Genomic DNA, 9,011 nt, shown 5'->3' on the forward strand with positions numbered 1-9,011 from the left:
TCCCCTTCCCACACAGTCCCACACACTCATATGACATCCCCCTCACCATCAACAGAAACCTCAAATTCCTAGCTAGAGAAACCCACTGCTCTTATAACCATGTGCCTTTTTACCGAGCTTCTCATTTTCCCTCATACTCTGCTTCATATTTTTCTCCCAGCTTTCTGGCTTCCAGCAGCTCTTCCTGCATCTGGTCTGTCTGCCTCTTGCCTCCCACAGCAAATCTCTTGCAGTAAAAGGAACTTTGGACTGAGGGTGAAGATGAATTCCTGGATGGTACATTATCGTGGATGCAGTGAATTGGAGAGAATTCAAGTCAGCATTCTGACCTCAGTTTCCTTATCTGTCAAATGACTGAGTTGAAAGAACTGAGTATTTCCTACTATCACTTTTGGCTCTGAAATTCTGTGTCTTACTTCTATGGGCTCCTATTCCTTCCCACCCACGTGTTCTTCTATGTCCACACTATGCTTCTCCCTCCTTCTTCCTCACTCTTCCATGTCTTCACATTCTCCACTTAAGCTTCATCTCAGCTGAAGACGACATTCAAACCTAAAGCTTCATTTTCTCACATGACCCTTGGATCCCCATGTGTAAATACGTAAAACAAAGTTATGGATTCTATTTCTGGCAAGATGGCACATGACATAACCTGAAAAGACAGATAATACAAACACCCAGGAATGCAACATTAAAAAAAAAGTCTTTTAATTATTTTTAAATGCAGATCTGAATCCCCCAAAAGTAAGGGAAACTCCTGGGGAACAAAACAAAGAAATGGGAACCCAGAGAAGCAAGCAGGAACTGACACCTGGGCACAGGAGGTGTGGTATGAGTTCCATATAGGTTTGGCTATTGTGGTCACTTGGATCAGGAGATAAGGCCTTAGACCAGGCAAACAGGGAGAAAGATGAGAGTTCAGCTACACTCTCAACTAGTCCAAGAAAATATTCATCCAATGGTACAGGGGAGGAAGCTTGTCTGTGTATTCACTGAATGTTGGTTTGGTTTTTGTTTGTTCACCTTCTGAGAATTACTAATCACAAGTCTGAAACTGGAGTTGAAAATATTATACTTGTGTGATCCTAGAATATATAATCCAATAGATTAAAATAAAATGTGTTTCCAAGTTTGTGATATGTCTGGGACACCTAGTGAAAGATAAGGAAAGTTAATCTGAAGAGAATCACCTGCAACATAAGCTGCCAAGTATTCCCACACATAAAGCCTCTCCTAATATTAGGCCACAATCCAAAATTAGAGAACACAGAGAGACATAATTCATCATGAAGGAAAGTTGGCAGACAAATAAATAATAGGTTAAACTGTCAAGAAATCACACTTAGAGAAAATCATATTTTAAAACTTAAAGATATAAAAAGAAATAATACTAGAAAAGAGAGAAACGATCAAAAAATACTGGGCAGATTTTTTAATAGCAACTTAAGCCTCTAGAAATAAAAACTCTAATCATTGTAATTAAAAACTCAATGAGTAGATTAAGCAACAAATAGAGGAAGTAATTTAAAAATATTCCTAAATTGGAAGATCTGAAGAATTTCTTAGAAGGCAATACAGACCTAAAGAGCTGTTGAATATGAAAAAAAGAGAAGTTAAGACATATCAATACTAAAATGAAATGCAATATAAGCCCAATAGGAATTTCATTAGGAGATAAAACACATTATGAGAAGAGGAAATATTTATAGAAATAATGGCTGAGAATTTTCCAAAACTAAGGAAAACTATAAATCTTTAGATTCAGGAAAGACAAAAGCTCCAAAGCAAATTAATCTTTTTGGAAAATAATCTTCATTTTTCATAGAGAAGAAAGTAACTCAAGTGTGTCAGTAAATTAGAATATACATCAGTTTTAAGCAAAGTTCATTTTTCTTAGATTTCAATTATTTCTTAAGTAATAATTCCACCAATATCTACTGAAGGGGAACAAAATATGCCATCCCAAAATGTGTCCTTTTAACATGAGTATTATTTTTAAGAAACAAAGATTCAGAAAGATGTTCTTGTTACCTCCCCCTTACCCACCTAAAAGAATTTAGATAAATGGCCTATAACAGGAACAGAGATTACCCCAGGGGTATCTACAAAGAATATAGGCTATGTGTGATGGGGGAGACAGCAGGGACTAGAGATCAGAGACCTATCCATATCTCATTGTCTCTGCATGGCATTGCAAACATTGGTTTGACAAACATTTGCTTTTCCATTTCAATATGAATTGCCTTCCTCCCCTTTGAAGTCCCAACCCAGTACCTCAACATCCTCTTTTGTCTTCAGCTGAAGGTGATATTTAAGGTGGTGGTTTTGACCATTTTGTTGAGTTATGCAGTTTTCCTGGGTTTCTCTCATGTATCTATGTTATTACATTTTGTTTGATTCTCTCCTGTTAATCTGTCTCATGTCAATTTAATTCTTAAACTAGCAAGAAGAACCTAGAAGGGTAGAGGAAAATTTCTTTATACTCTACACTACTTAATACCAAAGTCTCTGCTAAACCCTAAGATTATAAAGAGTAGAAAGATAGAAACTCAAACTCTACAGAATGAGCATATAACCAACCACAATGTAGAGTGGGATAAACATCTTGCAAGAGAAAGCACAGGGATCAATGAGCCTTATTAAATCTACTGTATCTATATTTGCACTGCTTACATGGCCTTGCTCACTCTGAGCACCAGAATATTGGCTGCAAGAATCAGGTAGGACTGAGGCAGTGAGACTATATATCTGTGAGAATATTTCAAGTGGTTTTTAATTCACAAACTTATAAAGATATCAAAATGGATTGAAACTGAAGCTACATAATGAGCACCGCATATACCACCTTGTGTGTTAGATATCAACTCCTCCTAACTCCTCAGTAAGAAGTTGATGAGAATTTTGGGACAGTCAGAGAACATTCTCTTGGTCATACTGCTAAATAGTTCTCACCTGAGTTAGCAATCACTAGATAATAAGGAGAATAATTAACACACCTGGTAGGTACCTCTTTGTGGACCATTTACATTCAATATTGATATTTTTTCTGGTTTATTTTGTCAGGGCCCTTTTTATCAGATAAGAAGTAGGTGAAGAAACTGCTACACATTTACTCAAAGTTCTTCTTAAAAGCATCCTCTACAGAAATTAATTTAAGAAGACTTTGATTTTCCCTAATATGTTCTAAAAATGTTGCCTAAATGTTTAATTATTATCCTGCAACGCCTGTTATATGCTTGTCTACTTTTCTACCTTGCTTAATGACTGATCATCCAGAAGAAAACATTGCCAACATGGGAAGCATTGGTTTCCTCGGGTTGCCATAACAAGTACCACAGACTGGGTGCCTCAAATGACAAAAATTTATTTCTCACAGTTCTAGAGCTCAGAAGTCCAAGATCAAGTTGTCAGTAGGTTTGGTTTCTCTTGAGGCCTCTCTCTCTGGATTGTAGATGGTCATCTTCTCCCTGTGTCCTCGCATCATCTTTCCTCTGTGCAGGTGAACCCCTGGTGTCTCTTTGTGTGTCCCAACTTCCTCTTCTTGGAAGGATACCATTCAGGTTGGATTAGGGCCCACACTAAAAGCCACATTTTAATTGAATTGTTTCTTTAAAGGCCCTATCTCTAAATGCAGTTACATGCTGAGATATTGGGAGTTAATCCTTCAACATTTGCATTTCAAGAAGACAGAATTTATCCCATAATACTGGATATTTTCACTTTAAAAATCTTCATCTTTTCTCTTCTTTCACTTTTCAAAATCTTCTTGACTTTCAAATGTATTTCTTTTTAAAAAAGTTGTCTCATAAACATCTAGATATCAGAGACTGTTGCTATAGATTATGAAAGTAAACTTTAACATCCAAAAAGTTTGTAAGTCTGTATTGTTTTCTCGTTAATAATTGTTTCTTATTAATAATTATTGTTCTAGTATTTATATTTAAATTGACATCATTGTTTTCTAAAATATATAAATAATTCAGATTTTTCTCTATTAAGCCAAAGAGAAACATTTTATTTTTCCCCTTTTTTATTTTTTTTGGTGAGGAAGATTGTCGCTGAGCTAACATCTGTGCCAACCTTCCTCTATTTTGTATGTGAGATGCCAGCAAAGCATGGCTTGATGAGCAGTATGTAGGTCCACGTGTGGAGCATGTGAACTTAACCACCACCCCACCAGGCCAGCCCCTATCTTTCCTCTTCTTTCACAAACTGCATTGAAGAATTTCCTCACTGTTACTAGTTAATTGACTAATATTGAAAAAAAATAAAATTTGAACCAGCCCTGTAGTCTAGTGGTTAAGTTTGGTGTGCTCCACTTTGGCACATAGGTTCGGTTCCTGGAGGTGGGCCTACGTCACTTGTCAGTGGCTATGCTGTGGCAGCAACCCACACACAAAATAGAGGAAGACTGGCACCTACCATAGCTCAGGGCAAATCTTCCTCAGAAAAAGAGAATTACCCCATTCCCCACACTCACAAAATCAAATCCAGGTATATTGTAGATCTAAATGTAAAAAATAAAATAGATAAGCTTCTCAAAGTTAAAATAGGACAGTGATTTTCAAAATGGGATCCCCACACTGGCAGAATCAGCATCATCTGGAAGTTGTAAGAAATGCAAATTGTTGGACCACTTCCCTGACGTACAGAATTAGACACCCTGGAGGTATGTCCCAACAATCCATGCTTTAAAAGCTTCCAGATGATTCTGATGCCCACTCAAGTTTGAGAACCACAGATTAAAGAGAATATCTCATGACTTTGGAGTAGGAGTAAATAATTTACAGGAGTAGATAACAATAAATATAAAGAAAAATATTGATAAACTGTATCCTACTAAAAACAAAACCTTTTCACCAAAATATAACTTTAAGAACGTGAAATGTCAACCAAAGACTGGTAGAAAATAGTCACAGTACATATATCCAACAAATGACTAGTATCCCAAAATTATAAAGAACTATGAATCAATAAGAAAAATACTGACCACCTCCCATGCCACCCACACACAAATAGATAAAAACATTAAACTATTAAAACTGTTACTTCAGAAATAGTTTATCTAAATGGCTAATAATCATATGAAAACATGTTAAGTATCATTAGTCAACAGGGACACATGAACTAAAACAACAGTTGGATACACTAAACTCCCACCAGAGTGGCTAAAATTATAAGAGTTGATAATATCAAATATGGGTGAGGATGTGGAGAACATGGAAGGTAGATTGGTATACCTGCTATGAAAACCAGTTTGCCACTATCTATTAAACGTAAAAAACATGTATAATAGTGACCCAGCAATTCCATTTCTATGTATATTCACAAGGAAAATGAGTGTTTCTGTTCACAAAAAGACATAAACAAAAATGTTCAAAGCAGTATTGTTCAAAATTTCTAAAATCTGGGAACAATTCAAATGTGTATCCACAGTAGAATGGATAAACGATGCTATATTCACACAGTGAAACACTACACAGCAAAGAAAAATAATGACCTGCTGCTACATGCAACAACATGGATAAATCTTATAGAAACACTATTGAATGAAAGAAAGCAGACTCACAATAGGACTTGCTGTATGATTCTAAAACAGAATCAAAACTAATCTGTGGTGTTAGAGCTAAGAATGTTGTCTTTACGGGGCCAGCCCCACAGCATAGTGGTTAAGTTCAGCAGCATCAGATCCCATGTGCAGATCTACACCACTCGTCTGCCATGCTCTGGAAGTAACCCACATACAAATTAGAGGACGATTGGCACAGATGCTAGCTCAGGGCTAATCTTCCTCAAAAAACAACAAAAAAAGAAAGTTGCCTCTAAAAGGATGTTAACTAGCAAGTGGAGCCAAGAGGGAGAATTCTGGGTGCTGAAAACATTCTTTCTGAGGGTAGTGAGTTATGTTTAGGTTCCTTCCAGAAAGCAGACTCTAAAACAGGAAAGAAGAGAAAGTCAAAGTAAACTATATTAATGTGGGGAGTTTTATAGGTAAGACTTCATTTTGGGGACATGACACCAGGTATTTGAAATGGGACTCTGGGAAGAACGGGACAGGAAAGGAGAGAAAGCCAAGACAGTGGTGTGTTATCAGAGTGGTCAGCACTATGGAAAACCAGGATCTGACCCCACTGGAACCCTCTGATGAACCGTGCAGATCGTGGTTCAGCGTTGTCAACTGAGGGATCACATGTCCAAGATCCCCTGCCCCTCACAGTCAAGGATTGATGCACGAGTGTTAAATGCTCCACCCTTGCAGTTTTGAGCACCCACAGTGATAAGCAGCTTCTCACAGGTGTCCCAACCACATCAAGAGAAAAGCCTTCATATAAAAATGCAAAAGATAAGCAGTGTTGCAGAAGTTAGATTCTGTCACCAGTTGCCTTAGCAATGGCTGGGGGGAAAAGTGAGCTGAGAAGATGTCAGGCAAGACACAAGAGGAGTCTGACAGTATAAGTTTTTTATGAGCAATCAAACAAAAGATATATACACAAAATCAATCAATTATTTTTTCATAAGACAACCTCAATATGCCACAACTATTCAGAAACTCTTTAACTCCCAGTGACATCTACTGGTGAAATATAGACATTCACAAGCATCAAGTTATAGCCCTAAATCTTAGAAAAGCATACAATGTCATCCTTTAGCATGATGTTAGTTGTAGGTTTTTGTTGATGCCCTTTATCAAATTGAGAAAATTTCCTTTTATTTCTAGTTTACTCAGAGTATTTGTCATGAAGCGGTGTTGAATGTTTCAAGTATTTTATTTGTATCTGTTGAGATGATAATATGGTCATGCTCTTATATTCTTTTAATGTGGTAAATTATGTTGATTTTCAAATATTAAGCCAATCTTCCTTATCTGGGATAAATCCCACATGGTCATCATAAAACATTTTTATACACTGTTAGATTTATTCAATTTTGTTAAGAATGTTTGTGTCTAAGTTTGTGAGAAATGTTGGTGTATAATTTTCTTGTCTTGTAATTTCTTTGTAAGTTTTTGGTGTTCTGGATATGGTGGCCTCATAAAGTAAGTTGGGAAGTTCTGCCCTCTCCTGTGCCTTCTGAAAGATTTTATGGAAGATCGGTAGTTCTTCTACTTTAAGAACATTGATTGAATTCAGCAAGTCTTCTGAGCCAGGAGAACTCTTTGTAGGAGGATCTTTAAAAACAAATTTAAAATATTTGTTATTATATAGTTTTCTTCACTATATTTTATTTTTTATATTTAACGTTTATTATAATAATAGCAAACTACACTTAATACAGAACTATTCAGATAGTCTCTTCTTATCTTAGTTATGGTAAACTGAGTTTCTTTAGGAAATTTTTGCTTTTAATCTACATTTTTTAATGTATTAGCATAAAGTATTTTGTAATGGACCCATCTTATCCCTTTAATAACAGGATCTGTGGTAATATGCGTTCTTTATTCTTAATACTGATAATTTGTTTTTTCCTATTTTTTCTTTTTTTTTGCTAACAATTCTATTTTTTTAAAAAATATTTCATTGAGGTCATATTAGCTTATAACATTGTATACATTTCAGGTGTACATTGTTATATTTCAGATTCTATATAGACTGCATTGTGCTCACCACCAATGGTCTAGGTTTTATTTGTCGCTATGTATGGGTGACCCTTCATCATTTTGCCTTCTCACCACCCCATTCTCCTCTAGTAACCACCAATCTGTTTTCCTTATCTATTTGTTTGCTTGCTTACCTTCCACATATGAGTGAAATCCTGTATTTGTCTTTCTCTGTCTGACTTCTTTCACTTAGCATAATACCCTCAAGGCCCATCCATGTGGTTTCAAATGGCACAATTTTGTCTTTTTTATGGCTGAGTGGTCCTCATTATCCATGCATCCGTTGATGGGCACTTGGGTTGCTTCCAGGTCTTGGCTATTGTGAATAATGCTGCAATGAACATAGGGGTTCATATATCTTTTTGAATTATTGATTTCCTGTTCTTTGGATAAATACCCATTAGCGTAACAGCTGGTTCATATGGTCTTTTTAATTTTTTGAAAAATCTTCATACTGCTTTCCATAGTTGCTGCACCAGTTTTGCATTCCTACCAGTAATGTATGAAGGTTCCCTTTTCTACACATCCTTTCCAATGCTTGTCATTTCTTTTTGTGTTCATTATAGACATTATGATGGGTGTCAAGTGATATCCCATTGTAGTTTCAATTTACATTTCCCTGATAATTAGTGATGGTGAGCACCTTTTCATGTGCCTGTTGGCCATCTGTATATCTTCTTTGGAAAACTGTTTATATCCTCTGCCCATATTTGATTGAGTTTTTCATTTTTCTGTTGTTAATTTGTATGAGTTATTTAGATATTTTGGAAATTACCTCCTTGTCAGATACATGATTTGCAAATATTTCCTTCCAGCTGATGGGTTGTCTTTTGATTTTGTTGATGATTTCCTTTGCTGTGCAGAAGATTTTTAGTCTGATGTAGTACCATTTGTTTATTTTTTTCTTTTATTTTCACTGCCTATGTAGACATGGTATTCAGAAAGATACTGCTAAGACTTATGTCAAAGAGTGTACTGTCTATGTTTCTTCTAGAAGTTTTATGGCTTCAGGTCTTAGATTCAAATCTTTAATCCATTTTGAGTTATCTTTGTGTATAGTGGAAGACAATTGTCTACTTTCATTCTTTTGCATGAACCTATCTAGTTTTCCCAAGACCATTTATTGAAGAAATTTTCCTTTCTCCATTTTATGTTCTTGGCAGCTTTGTCAAATATTTGCTGTCTATAGATGTGTGGGCTTATTTCTGGGATCTCAATTTGTTCCATTAATCTGTGTGTCTGTTTTTCTTCCAGTACCATGCTGCTTTGCTTATTATGACTTTGCAGTATATTTTGAATTCAGGGAGAATATTCCATCCCAAAACAGCAGAATACACATTTTTCTCAAGTGCACATGGAACAGTCTCAAAAACCCACCATGTGTTGGGAAAACAGCAAGGCTCAATAAATTTAG

Source organism: Equus caballus, chromosome 5 (assembly GCF_041296265.1).
Source record: "Equus caballus isolate H_3958 breed thoroughbred chromosome 5, TB-T2T, whole genome shotgun sequence".
Classification (NCBI taxonomy): Eukaryota; Metazoa; Chordata; class Mammalia; order Perissodactyla; family Equidae; genus Equus; species Equus caballus.